This window comes from Cataglyphis hispanica, chromosome 1 (assembly GCF_021464435.1).
Source record: "Cataglyphis hispanica isolate Lineage 1 chromosome 1, ULB_Chis1_1.0, whole genome shotgun sequence".
NCBI lineage: Eukaryota > Metazoa > Arthropoda > Insecta > Hymenoptera > Formicidae > Cataglyphis > Cataglyphis hispanica.
Genome location: NC_065954.1, coordinates 1630082 through 1645328, shown reverse-complemented (window position 1 = coordinate 1645328; position 15247 = coordinate 1630082). Strand labels below are relative to the sequence as shown.

At 40.8% G+C, this 15247-nt stretch overlaps 2 long non-coding RNA genes across 2 annotated transcripts in view; one reads left to right on the top strand and one right to left on the bottom strand.

The window, feature by feature from the left end:
- Window positions 1-992: 992 nt before the first annotated feature.
- LOC126855132 (uncharacterized) overlaps window positions 993-15247 on the top strand; it is a 76815-nt gene continuing 62560 nt past the window's right edge. Inside the window, exon 1 of the long non-coding RNA XR_007688194.1 lies at window positions 993-1457. This is a non-coding gene — a long non-coding RNA (uncharacterized LOC126855132). The remainder of the gene's footprint in view (window positions 1458-15247) is intronic.
- LOC126855121 (uncharacterized) overlaps window positions 12384-15247 on the bottom strand; it is a 206281-nt gene continuing 203417 nt past the window's right edge. The window contains exon 3 of the long non-coding RNA XR_007688191.1: window positions 12384-12939. This is a non-coding gene — a long non-coding RNA (uncharacterized LOC126855121). The remainder of the gene's footprint in view (window positions 12940-15247) is intronic.

Below are 15247 nucleotides of genomic sequence, written 5' to 3'. Positions count from 1 at the left end.
TGATGATTTCCAGATGCATTCGGGCTTGAAACAAATTCCTAAGCGAGAGTAATAATTGCGTTATCAACAATGTGTACGAGACACTGTATACATTTTCACTGTTGTTTTACTGCACATAAATTTTGGTGAGCGAAATTGAAATGCGATTTTGAATGAAGTTAAATATTGTTATATATATATATTGCGACGATATATATATATATAGATCTTGATGACGATTGTTTCTAAATACGTCGGTGATCTATATACTTGCGAACGGAGAATGAAAAAATAAAATGAGAGATTTTGATATTATCTTTATTATTATTATTTTTATTATCTGTGTAAAGGTAAGTTTACGAGAAAGTTGTCGCGCAGTTTTCTCATGTGAAACAAATATGTTTTGTTTAACATTCCAATAATTATTGGCGAAAAGAAAAGAAAAACAAAATAAACCGTTGACAGTATATACGACGTGTGTTTTGTATAATTGTCCTTTTTTGTACTCTTTTTACTTAATTAAGTATTCTTAGCTAATATAACTATATATTATTGGAATTAAAATGAAATGCTAATCATTCGTGTCAGAAAAGAATTTTATATTTAATTCTAACAAAATTGTATAAAAAAAGTATAGTAATAATTGTGTGAATATATATTGTCTCATTTGAATATTCAATATTCATATTACGTCGATAAATTATCTGTCTTAAATACAAGCGTACTGTTCTGACGATATAAACTGCTGCCATTAGATGGCAGCATGCCTTGCACTGCGTGATCGAAAATTTCACACGACAGTTTCAATCTAAAATTTCGTAAGAGTATACGTAATTATTTCTTGCATTGAATATAAATTTCGCGGATATATGCCATACTAATCGATATTAATCGTTTGAACCGCAAGCGATAGAGCGCAATGATGAAGAAAACTCTCTTGAAAATTGTTAAAAAAGAAAGTCTTGTCAGGGGAAAATTCCTTACTCGAAAGAATTCCTTTGTACGGTCCTCTCTTTGGCGAGCAAAGGTATCGTGTTTCAGGTACGAATTTAACATGAAACTATATATACCTATGATAAAAGTCGATATATACATATGTACAAGTGCTGTAAACAAAGCTACGCGAATCTACATTTATAAATTTGAATTTCTCATCATTTTCGTGAGCTCATTATTCCGCGGGGGGGCGCTGCTGATTTTCAGTAACCGTTAATTCAAGCGCAACGGTCGCGCGCGCACGAAGAGCTCGGTCGGCGAATAAATCGGGTTTTCGGGAACAAAAATGTGATTGCCTCGCGCTGAGGAAACGTGTGTCGAGTGAATAAGTGCTTATCCGCGCTTCCGCGTGCCGAGACAAAGTGTCGTGCGTGTAATTTGTCGCCCAGCGGCAACGAGGAAGAAAGGAGACGAGCGACGATCGGATCGAGACGGATCGCGGCGGGGGAGGACATGTCGGCAGCGGCGGCAGCAATAAGAAGGTATGGAAAAAGTCGCGTTCGAGCGCGGAAATTTATGAGTCGCGACGTGTCGACGGAAACCTTAAATTTTAACGTTCCCGTGTCGCCCGCGCCCTCGCAGTCGGGGGTCCCGGCTCTCCGCGCGCGCCGTTTTAAGGATCTCGGTGGTTGCGAGGGGGCGGTTGGATAGAGGGGGGGGAGTGGGGGAGAGGGTAGAGGAGAGGAATTTTATACGACGCCGGGGTCGCGGCAGCCGCAGGGATGGAAGAGGATGGATCATCGCCGAGGCGGCGAAGTTACATATAACGCATCTCGCGTCCGGGAAATTCGAGTAAAATGATAATAAACGCATCTTATCGACACGACGCGACGCAAATTTCATCGCTCCTAGCTCTCTTCCCGCCTCTCGAAAGCCGTGTTCCAAAATTCACTGCTAATAATAGAAATCTATAATTCATGTTACATGTATTATATATCATATATATACATATATATTATATATTTCATATTTCCAATATTCGCACTGAATTTTGGAACGCGGCCGAAATATGGCGGCGTTCATCACCGATAGCGGTGTGACGTCAGAAGGACGATGTATGTCGATCTGACGGCAACGATAGATGGTGTTAGATATCGCATTAACGTTGCATAGGCTTGTATAGATAAGACTATATGTTTTTATCCAATGCGAAATGATAAGACAGAACAAGAGAATTAGTTTTAATGTTTTTTTTTGTCCGATTTAGTTGGTCGAGAAGTCTATCTACGTATATTTATAATAAATCTCATTTTGTATAAGAATATATTTTATTAGAAATAAATTTATAATAAAATATATTTTTACTCAAAATCTGAAATCCGCGTAAAAATTATCGGATGATTTGCAAGTGAAAGAAAACGCGTGTTTTTCTATATATCGGATGCTTTTCTATTAGTTATCAGTTTTACGAAATAACACGAAAAAAATTGATGTCAGAATTATAAACGAATTATGCTAATTGTAAGCTTATATATAACATACGAAAAGAGCATCGGGTATATAGCGTCTTTCTTGGGATTGATCGGCGACGAAATTTTCCGAGATGATCGGTCGCATCGCCGATGCTTATCTAAAACTTTTGGGGTTTGTCGGCGGTACGTTATGGTGTAATAAAATCCAAGTAATTTCACCGTCGGTTCGACTTCTCCCGCGCCATAAAATGCGATAAAACTGATTTTATAAAAGGCTAGTCACTATAGTGCACAATATGCATTTTAGAAAATAGAAATGTCGCGCGATGAATATTTTATATAAAATGATTGTGCTAAATGTCAACGGCGTGTGAATATAGCTATCTTTTCTAATTATTCTTGATTAATTTTAATCAATTTTCCTAAAATTGAAATTAGACTTTTATTTATTTGTTTCTTTTTTTTTCACGAGTTATCAATACAATTTCCAAATATATCTACAATTTTTTAAAATCTATGCATCTTTCTCTCTCATTATGTGATGTAAATAATTTTTTCAAGTTTCTCTCTCTCTCTCTCTCTCTCTTTCGGAAAAGAATTCAAATTTATCTCATCTGCGATTGATCTCTGACTTAAAGCAACGCGTAGCTTAAATTCAAAATCTACCTGTGCGTGGAAAGAGATCGGGAAAAAGGAAAGCGGAAGAAAGGAAGGGGAAACATAGATTTTCTCTCTCTTTCTTTCTCTTCGTAAATCTTCCATGCGTGTAACTCATCTGACGAAGGAAGCCGCGCGACGCTCTCGTTGCGAACGGAGTTGTTTATGCTTTCCTGTGCAGCGCTTTCTGAAATATGCAAATCGCACGTATTCGCATAATGGCGTTATCGCGGTGGGATGCCGCCGCCGTCGTCCTCGCCGTCGTCGTCGTCGTCGTCGGCGGCGGCGGCGAGATAGCTGAATTCACCTCGCGGCTCTTTCGCCGACTTCAAACGACGCGCCTACCGCCCCGTTCCTTCAAGAAGAAAATCAACATCGCGTTTCTCATAGCGATAAATGCACGATTTGTGAATTCCCGCCGCGAAACGAAGCCGTCTTACTTCGCGTTAATATGTGGTGATAAAACGGCACCACTATGATATCGGCGTGTCTCGTAAATATTAATGTACATAAGATGCAAAACGGGAACAATATTTTTAGATTGTTACGTGAATCTCCAATAGATAATCAATTAAACTGATTAAACAAATGTACATATGCGTGTAAAAAATTATATCTATTATCTATTATTAAATATATTAAATTTTTAAATATATTAATTATTAATATTATTAAATATATGCTTTAGACTTGAAAAATTAATCGATCTTCGTATTAATCCTTGATTGCAAATATGTAATTAAGCAGTGTATATTCTATTATTACTGTTATACATATAGTTATAATTTAAAAAGTGAGAAATTAAATAAATTCCCGCGTTCGCACGTTTATTACTCGCTCTTATAACATCTCAGCTGGCTTATCGGGCGAAACGCTTCCGCGCGGCGATAAAGCGAGGTGCGGGAGTGCGCGCGCGGAACGGGCGGTCTTACATATTATAATTGATACGTTACAAGCGCTCCTACACGCCGTATAAGTTTATCTCCGACGCGCATCGACGAAACCGGTTAGATAACGAGGCGCGCGCGCGCGCACGCGCGCTACATCATATAATAAGGTTTAATTATTCGGATAATGAGGGCCGCGCGCTCGTACTCGTCTAATGACAAATAGTGGCCCAACACGGCCACATCGCACTTGTTACGATGCCGATGTAACGGCGAAAACGACGAACGGCGCGTCGATTTCACGTCTCGTCGCGCAACCATACACGCGTCTATTTTTGCCTCTATTATGTAAAGATCGATTTATACTCTATTCTATTTTGAAGATAGATGAACTAGAAACACGCACTTATAATCAGTTTCCCGATCATATAAAAACGGTAAATTCCGAAAAAAATATAAATGTCTGTAGGATTACTGTGAAATAATTTTATATTTGAAATTTATAAAATGCTAAGCATTATTCATTATACTTTACGAATTTCTTTTTATATTACGCAACATTAACATAATTTTCTTACTCAATGCGAAACGGATATCATTGATTATTGCGGCATTAATTATTCTGCCTCGCGCGCGAATTTCTATCCTCGTATATTTTTCGATGTACAAATTGGCGATCGAAGAGAGAGAGAGACAAATAGCATGGTGTGATCCATTTAGTTCATCCTCCATTTTAATGAACTTGTTACATCCAGCGATCGTCGAAACTCCCGACTCCCGTCTTCCTAGTGTTTCTCAAATTTGAATTCTCGAGATCGTAAAATACCGATGTAACCATCACCACACGAAGCCGGACGCAATCGACGCGAAAGATCTGGAAGGTATCTTCGATGTTGCCGTCGGATTCCAACGAGAATTTAAAAGAAAGGAGACTCGAGAGGAGGATGATGTACGTTCTGATCGTTCTCGGGGAGGATGAAAGGAAAAGGAGGAGGAGGAGGAGGAGGAGAAAAGCACGTCGTATCCACGTTTTTCGACGATATTTACGTGTGTCCGTATTGCTGTGAAACGGCTGTCGAACAGCGGGTTTTACAACGCGGGGACAGCATATATGTTGAATCAGAAACGTATCATCGGGCCCGGGGGCTCTACTGCTCGCTTACACGCAAGTAGATGGATGAAGGTGGCTCCTAGGAGAAGAGAGGAGGTGGCGGTTGATGGGTGTAAACTCGAGATAGCATCTCCGACTGTCCTTTCCGTCGACTGGATCTACCGACTCCTACATCTCTCCGCCCGACTAGACCTGTCGTCTTTACCCGGTTTTTAATTATCCCCGGGGTTTACCCTCCACACACAAAGACAAAAGTGCGCGTCACAGACGCGGTCAGGTAAGAAGCGCCGCCGCTCCTTGGACGGGTGACGTTTTGACGCGTCTCTTATGACGAGGTGACCCCTAGACTTGGTGATGTATCGTTTTCGGCTACGGCACACACATTTACTCTCTCTCTCTCTCTCTCTCTCTGTTTGCCTTTTCCACCTCGTCGTCAGAATTCGTCGGGAATTTTTTTACCGTCGGATATTACATTTTGAGCTTCGAACACATTAGTATCGTTTAGTGTTTAGTTCCCGAAGAGTATTTAGTGAAAAATCCAGCAAATATGAAGTCATAATTAGTATCATAAATAAAATAACCTTCCTTTGTATTTTCTGTTTAGTATATTTCTGTATATGAATTTTTGCTAAATGAGTTTCGTGAAAGCTTTTAAAAAATAGATAAGTTTTCCATTAATGCAAAGACGAAAATTTCAAATTTACGAGAATTTTAGAAAATGCAGCGTGATCATTATATTATTTTATTATCTCTCCGGCGCCACTTGTTTTTCACCGAGTATTGCGATCGGAGCGGATTTAGCAGATCGACTTTGTCGCACATTCGAATCGAAAGTAAGCCGCGGAACGGAAATGACGAATGGTCGGATCGAGCCTTTTGAATGTTTGAGCCTCAAGACCAGGAGAAGTATACAGGAAAGACACAAAGTGCCGCTATCCGCACCATCAGTGTCCGATACTAGGCTCAGGTGACACGCTTTCCGAAAAGGTACCCTTATTAAGGTGCAGACACAAGATGGGCCCCTCGACAGTGCCCCGCCGATGACAGCAAATATTTACAACGTCATGCTACCTAGAGTAGGCGTTCTCTCGTGTGTGCTTGGCCATTTCGCCGGCGCCGGAGGTTTCTTTTCTCGATATAGAGTGTGTTTTTACCACGCGACGCTCTGTATCCTTTTTCCTACTCGATCGAATTAATCTCAGTTAACTCCGAAAGCAATTATGTCGATGCTTAATTGTTGTGTATCGTGTTTTCAACGCGATTAAGTAGCGCGTATAAAAAGATTTTAGTTCAAGATTTGTTTAGTATAATTTGCATTCGCGCACGTATATAAAATATATATACTCGAAAATGATCATATGCTCAAAGATATTGTAATGTAGTTCAAAAAATTGCAAACGATATCAGAATGATTTTGCAATTGCAGAAATTTATTATATCAATTTGTTCTTCAAAAATATATACCGATTGATTATGATCATGTATTCTATGTTTTGATACTCTTGTTACCGCGAAATTCATACAATAATTAATGAATTGCGGGATGCTCTCTGTTAACATATTAATTTACAATCAACAAGTTAATAGTTGCGCGATTAAATATGCAATAAATTGACTCAATCGAACCGTATTCTGTTTTCGTTTAGTCGTATATACAACGATAAACAAAATGTAACCGCAATGTTTTAATAATAAATCTCAAATTATATAGCCAAATGTTACGGGAATAACAATGTTAATTTTATTTTTTTCTTTAAATTCGTAAGTTTAATTAGTCGTGTGCATATAAGAAAATTAAATCTTTTATGTTAATTTTATATAAATCTTATAAATTATAATAAAATCTTTTAATTAAAATACAAACAATGTAATAGCACATAGGCTGCGAAAAACGATATAGAAGAGATTTTCATATTTCTATTGTATTTTTTATGTCTGTGAAGAAACTATGCCATTCGACTTATTAGTGCCCGACTACGTTGAAGCGTTAATATTTTTTTCATCTACTAAAAATTAAAATTTTCGCCGCTCGAATACGCATTCGAAACGAAAATTCGAGGTATTCCACTGTCAATCGTTGTAGTGGTAATTTTCGGTGATACGAACAGAGCAAAGCGGCGCGGTGCTGGCCCCCCACTGGGGTATCGGTTACGCTTAAACCGCGTTTAAGGCTCTCGAGACGCGGCTTTTCGTGCGAGCCGGGGCGGCAGGGCTCCGCTTGGAAGAGAACTTATGAGAGGGCCGGCTCTCTTTCTCTCTTTCTCTTTCTTTCTCGAAGGGCTTCGAGACGGTGGCGCCAAGGAGATTCGTATCTTGGCGCGAGGCCCCGAGAAAGGGCTTCTCTTCCCCGGCTTTACCCCACCATTGGCGCGTCGTGGACCTCGTCAAAGATAATATCTGATTCCGAATCGTTCGTTCGTTCGTGCAGGCTTCCATGTACTCAGACTCGTTTCCTCGGGTCTGGTACGAATGTCATCGTGTTCGCTTCTTACAAGCGAAATCGGGCCTCTCTCTTTCTCTCTCTTCCTTTTCCTCTCTCTCTCTCTCTCTCTCTCTCTCTCTCTCTCTCTCTCTCACGAAGCCCTCTTTTCGTGCGCGCCGAATTAACGATCGGAAGGGCATGCTACATACATACATACTGTCGACGGGTGCACGGAACGATCGAAATTAATTGCGAGCCGCGTTTGAGAAAGAGAAAGAAAGAGTTCCCTTTTGTGACCATCTTTAAGAATCGATGCCCGCGATCTGTATTCCGTGAGCCCGACTTCATAAACTAATGTGTCTTGTAATGATCAAAAGCATCTCCTGTGATGTGACACAATGCGCTTATTAATCGAAATATTATACGGCGATGTGATTAACAGCGCACGAATTCTTCGAATATTATCATTTAAATGGACACAATTTAATAAGAGATATCGCGAATATCGTATAACTTGTTCTTTCTCGATTTTGATTATAATCTTTTTTTTTTTTTAAAAAAGGTATAATAGCAGCTAATTTCATAATCATCGATCGACAAATAGAAATTTAAGAAAGCAGAATTGAATTGAGCAATAAAAGAATAGCTGATGACTAATAGGCGGTAGTGTTTCATCTTTTAATATGCTTAATATAATCAGACAGCATTTTAATATAAAAAGATATACGAGAACTATTGGTATTTATCCGATACCAGACGAAGAAAAAAGCTCGAACGAAAGAATTTAATGAAAATTATAAAGCAACGGCAAATAATTGCCGAATAAGAAATAAAAATAAATTACTCGTGCGGTCGCGCGCTTAAAAAATATCTCGTAAAGAGAAATTATTACTTCCGGTAAAAGAATTATCGTCGATGTGTCGTTAATCGTTTTATATCTCGAGTGTAAAAATTATTTTGATTGCACCGTGCGCTGCGAGAAAAAACCTTAAGGTCTCCTCGCGCGATCGAGAATGAAAAAACGACGTTCTAGCAGAGATAATCGCGCGCGATAATTAATTAGGGAAATAATAAAGCGCTCGACACATTAATTATACGAGTTACACGGCGAAACATAAATGCATCGCGTTCTTCGATCTGTTTCAAGTAATCACCCATGTTGTCGGAGTATGTTAAGTCCTCATTAAAACGTCGATATTATTTTCTCAACGTATGTTATTTTAAGTTTAAAAATTCAATTCTTATGATTCGCGCTCTATAATTGTGCTCCGTTTCAATCTCTATTCTTCCATCCAAGATGGCGATGGATGTTTTTTAACAGGCTACATCTCTTCTTTCGCATTTACCTCATGAGTGAAGCGCGTCATCTTCGTCGCGAAGAAAGTACCGCAGGCGCGCTAAGCACTAGGGTCAAGGAAACGCAGTCGGCCAGTCAAGAAATCAAGCATTTGTATTCCGCGGAGATTTTTCAACGGCGGCTGGACAGTTTTCTCATTTCGTTTATGGCCGGTCGTAACATAACTCGGGACCTACTACTACTACTATCACCGACCGCCGCCACCACCACTACAATCACTATTCTCGTGCTAGCTCGCGCGCGCCACTCTCGCAGCAGCCGTTTTGCTCCTCTCCTCTCCTCTCCTCTCCTCTCTTCGTGGCGGATCACTAACGCGAGACGAGTTTGCGTAGGTGGAACGAGCTCTGGTATTCGTCCGGGGAGGGTTTTAAGCGCGGCGCAAAGACGCGAGATGTGCTGCTCGTAATGCTATTCCTCGTAAATCGCCCGGGCCGCGATACGAGGTCTTCGATTGTAAAAATCCCAACTTCCGCCCGACTTTTCCCTGCGATCGCGCCGTCAGTCGTTACTCGAGCATTACGGATCACGTCGCTTCTTAAATTGCATTGCGCGCCGCTGAATATCGTCTGGTCGATAAAACGCGGACTCGCGTGACGATCGAAGAGAACCGAAAAAATGGCATACACAAATTTCTCACAGTCTCGTAAAATCAATGCTAATATATTCCAAGTTCTACCAATTAAAATATTCTATTTCGTTCCTCAGAAATCTCTTGTCATTATATGCAAATGGCAGCGTTAACTCGCGAACCGAAGGTCGACCGTGCTTTTATAAGAATCAGATATAACGAGCGACGCGCGCATTCGAAATATTTATTTTTCGAAAATGAAGAAGCAGCCTGGACCCGAGCGGCTCCAGTCGGAGACAGGTTCACGCTAAATGGCGGTCAGACCAGGCATGTCGCGCGCCGCGGGATGTCCCGGTCAAAAGTGCCGACTTTGCCTTCCTTCGCCCCCCACGCCCCACGATGTCCTATCACTCCTCTCCTTTAGGCACCCTTTATCCCCCATCGCCGAACAGGCGGATTAATTTTCGATTGACTTACGATGTTCGCGATATATTTTATTAATAATGTCGCATATTGCGCAATTTAAAAAAAAGAAGATTGAATTATTATTTGGTGAAAATAGACTAGACTATGTGTTTTACTTCGTCAATTCGCATTATTAAATTCCCATATATAGGTTCCCGTATACAGGTGCTCGCATAATTGTGCACATAATCCCATCCATTTTCTAACAGAGAGTCAGACTAGTAATCGTAACAAGGTATCATCGAATTAACGTTGGTATCGCGCGTAATTCGGGGCGGCGCCGGGACGCGCGATTTTTTTCTAGATGATTTACAAATTAGCTTCCGTTCCTACCGGTCGTAGGGAGATCGCCGACCATCATTCGGAATGATCGGTGCGCCGAGGGTGGAGGTTTCGTTTACCGCAAGGTAGCTTCTGCGAAGAAGGGCTCCTATTAGTACTTTTGGCTCGGGCCAGCAATGCCGCCCACCTTCGCAGCCGCGGCGCAGGATAACATATGGTTAGCTGAGATCTCTCGAAACTCCATTAACATAACGCCGATCTCCACCTGCTTCACGAAAAACGCGAGAGCGAGGCCTGGTGGCAAGTCGATTGTCGAAACTCTCTCGAGAGAGAACTCTGTCGTCGAAAACGACTGTCGTTACTGTCTCCCTTTCCTCCACAACACTTTCTTTCTTTCCTCGTTTTCACGATCCCTGACGATAACGATCGATCAGACTGCTTCGCGGAAGGAAAGAAAAAGCGCTGTTGTATTAAATGCTTCCTCCGCTCGATAAATAACGTCTACGAAAACCGTCAGGGCTTTTCAAGTTTCCATGCTTTCTCAAACACGATGACTTAATTTAATGCGCTCTGTTTTATTATTTCATTATTAATCTTATTGTAATAATAATTTATATTTTTAAAAAATACAAGATGCAAATGAGAGCTAATTAAATCATTTAAATCTTTAGTGTAAAAGGAAATTAAATTAATTATTTTTACTATATAACTTTTTTAAGTAAATTTTAATAAAGATTTATTTTAAAATATATGTTGTATATCTATGACAAGATAAATATTTGGTGAAATAGGTAAACAGACCGGTAAATAGACCAGCTTCGTCCCGAAACAAACGTTTTTACTTGAACTGCCGGTCACGAAGAAAAACGAGCGCGCTTCTACATATGATACGCGTCCGTTGCTTTTTCTCTTCGCCGCAATAAATAAATATGCTAGGATTAATACACGGAGCACAAATCCAAAATTACAGTCGGTAGTTGTCCGATATGCGTCTACGCGAGCTACTGTAATAATAAAACAAAAAGAGATTTTATTGGTTGGGGTGCGTGCACCCGCTCACGCGCTATCGTTATCGTCCCACCGGATCGAATGCGTGACAGACTGCAGGCAATATTGCATTCCTATCCGTCTATGAATTTGCTAGGAATCGTTCTATACGGTATACTGCCAGGAGGGGACGAGTACCAATTTTCGCGCTCAAGATTATCGGTGCGACCGTAACGAATATCTATCGGCGTGATTTCACGTGCTGCGAAATTCAGAAAAACGGTTGGTTTGACGGCAGAAATAATTCTCCTAATATGTGTCACTATGCGCTTTCACTATTTAAGGATGAATGATGACGAGTATTACCGAAGAGATGATACGGCCTCATCTTTGTTTATCGTGCTCGGAATTCAACGAAATTTAATAAAAAGATATAAAAAATAAATCATTATTTTTAAAGTAGGGATTTGTTTAAACAAATTTTTTCAACAAATTATTTAAGAATTATTTTTGAAATAGAAATCTGCTCGTATAAGTAACTTTTTGATAAAACTTTTTTTGTCCTTGTACACATTTTATCGATGACTCTGAGTAATTTGACGAGTATGTACTTAACGCATCGTCGCATTACGCCTCGAGATAGTTTCTCTCGTCGAGGCAGTCATCACGCGAGTAAATCTTGATTTATTGCCGATCCGCATTCACCCGCGGTGCGTTCGTGCGTCTGTTCTAATTGCAGGTCCGCAAACTCGTAAGAAGAATATGCTCCGATACACACCCCTTGACCTTCCCATCTTCCCCCATCATCCCACGCGAAACTTCTGTAAGATATCAACAACGTACCGCGATGTATCATCCGATCTAATGTAACGCCTCTATGTGGAGTGTACTCGCGTAACAAAGACATTTGCCCGCGGAAGAATCGGGATCGCGAGATCATCATCGATACGATAAATCGTTGCATTGAATTGTTGCTACGTCGAGATGTAACATTTGCGAATTCATTATCCCGAGATTAAAATAATTTAACACACCGGTACGATGCGCAACGGCAGACATGTAACACAACATTAATTTGTAAAATATAAATATATAGATCATTATATGTAGATCATTATATATAAAGATACTATAAATATTGAAATATATAAATAAAAATTATTTCGGAAATATCATCTTCTTATTATATAGATTATAATTTATTATGCTTTCCATGTTATCGAAGATAAAAAAAATTACCCGCGCAAAACATACCTCCATTAAGACTTTTCATATACGCGAAAAGGGATCGTTCCGTCCCTAAAATCCAGTAGTAGCCCGAGGGTCGCGAGCAGGACTTGACTCGTCGCGTTCGGCCGCGTTGGCGTTGATGCTTACACGGGGCAAATCTTGACGCTGACCCGACGATTATGCTGTCGACACTGCTTCTCCGTCCCTCTTCACTTCTCCTTCCCTTTGTCCTCTCGCGTAACTCGTTCCGGCCTCGCGAAGGAAGGACGCGTGTACGAGTCAGAGAGTAGTAATCCGAGGACCGCCATTGCACCGCTCGTCCTTCCGTGGACTCACCGCCTGTCGTCCCTCTGTACATTCGAATCATTTGCGCGTACGGGACTGACGGTACATGTGTATATGTGTATGTCGTACAGGCGAGTGAACGTACATACACGTATATGCGTGTGAGATTGCGTAGGTAAGCGCGCGGTCCCTTGGAGGCGTGGCGGCTCTCTGGTGGTCCGTCACTGGCGTGGGTTTCCAAGCCTTCCGAAAGGTCCTCGTGTGCAAATCCATTGGCGATTTCCTTCGTGATTTCCTAGATCTGAACGTGAACATTTCAATATAAAAAAATCAAATGTTTATATCGCAAACTTGTGGAGAAAATTATGACTTAATCGTTAAATAAAAAAAAAAAAACGTAACATTGAATATTTATAAAAAATGTACAATTTCGCGAGAGAACATTCGCATTAGGACTTCCTATTTTTCGGAGGATTAATTTTAGCCCGTGTTATTCGATCGTGACGCTTCTCGGGCAGATAGTTTGGGCAAGATGGAGAGGGAGAAGAAATTTCGGCGCATAAAGTCCTGTGGAAATATATAAAATTAGCGGTCGAACAATCGCGACATTACACTCAATTAGGCGAACCGGCTCTATTCATGTGAATGAACGAAATGCGTGTTATTAATACCCCATCGTGATCCGCGGTTGGTAAATAATCACAGCTCGGGATGAACGCGAAAGGAGATCTCAATCTCCTTCAGAGTATCGCACGAGGCATATCCGTTGCGCGTGAAACAGTTCCATTCAGCTTCTGGCATCGTGACTACGCAAAGTCTGGAATATGATAGGTATACAATTATTAAAGAGAATGGTGGCTTTTGCTGGCGTGGAATTGCGCCGGAGTAGCTTTTCACGATAATGCGACGGATTCGTGAAATGGGTGGATGAAGTTTTTATCGCGCACAAGCACTCTAATTCTATTAGAATATAGCGAGAATCTATGTAAGAAAGAGACAACAACAGAAAGAGAGAGAGAGAGAGAGAAATTTATATATTTTGGCTTATATTTTCTTTCACTAATTACCGTATCGTATTACGTTGTTATTTTGTTTTAAATATTACATGAAATTGATTATATCAGCTGATGTTGCCGAAATCAACTCTGAAAAAGATTATGATATAATATCTATATTTTACTATCTGTAATTAAGATCTCACATATCTCGATGCCTCTCTCCATCAAAGTCTCTACCGTAAAGTATATCATAGCGATATTAATTTCGGTCACTATGTAAAAAAAAAAAAAATCGAGCATATTACGGAACGTATAATTTTGAGAAAATGATTTTAAAAGTATTAATGCGGCGAATGAGTATACGCCAATGGGCAGGTAATAACCGCGTAACGAGGCTGACTCGCGCGTTCTCGACCCTCCATTCCGTCCCTTCGTCCTTCGTCCTAGCGCCTTCGTAGAGAGGCGCTCGTCTCACGTCTGGTCACGAACGCGGCTGGACCTCACATCGTCACGGAAAAGACGTTCTCCTTGTTCCGTCGGCGTTATTAACCGGTCCGCGATGTTAAGCCAGACGGTAACCGTCACCGGATTGCCGGCAGGATCGACGAGAATGCGCTTATCTCGCGCGCTTCGAGAACTCCGCTATTATAGTAAACCGTTATTGTCGTATTCTCAACATCGAGCTATTATTATATAGTTTTCACATTCTGATGACAAATCGCAGCTTTGGCGTTCGATCAAAATGCTTCTGTCGCCAAAATTTTTTTTATATCTATGATTCTCTCTTTTACGTGTTTTTTTTTAATATTGCCTAATTTTTTTCATACATAAATAAATCGTAAATTTAATTCGAAATAACATGATATTTTGCGAGATGGAATAATATACCACATATTTTTTTTATTGAAGAAGATGTTACAAAGATCCAACGTTAAATGTGACTTTTATATGCTCCTCTAACGTCGACGTTGAATGCAATTCTCAGTTTAGACATGCAAAGTGCAGTTAGCGTCAGTTGCGACGAGCACAGTAGTCTTTGTCATGAGAACGCGTTCCCTTCGCTTTTTATCTCGAGGTTACGCCTAAGGCGACGCGTTTCGTCGCTTCCGGAAATGCGGAAAGTAGACGTGCGCGTTCATAGAAATTAATTTCCGATCGGTCATTCGGCACGTCGCCCCAAGATAGTCGCTTTCGACGGTTTCGACAATTCCGTCGAACAAGCTAATCCCCCGGGGGCGTATCCCCTTTTCTTTTTTCTTTTTTCTTTCATTTTTTTTTTTTCCAACGAACGTTTCGCTTCCGCGAACGAATCGTCGAGGAACTCGTGGTTAAGCGTTTTACGATGGTGGGTCACTGCTCGTGGTAACAGTCCGATTATTTCGTTTCCGCGGAATTATCGGGAATGCTACCTTAGAAAACGAGGAGGTGGGCTCCCTTAGTCGAGGGTATCCCATAAAAATTGCTCCGAATTGCCAGTTGCCGATCGGCGATCTCTCGCTCCTCGCACGGAATTCGTCGCTCATGGTGCCTTGATTAGGGATTATTTTCTATTACATCCCCCGCTGACGCGTCTCGTGGCTGACGAGGGTGTCGTTAACGATTCGGTCTTTC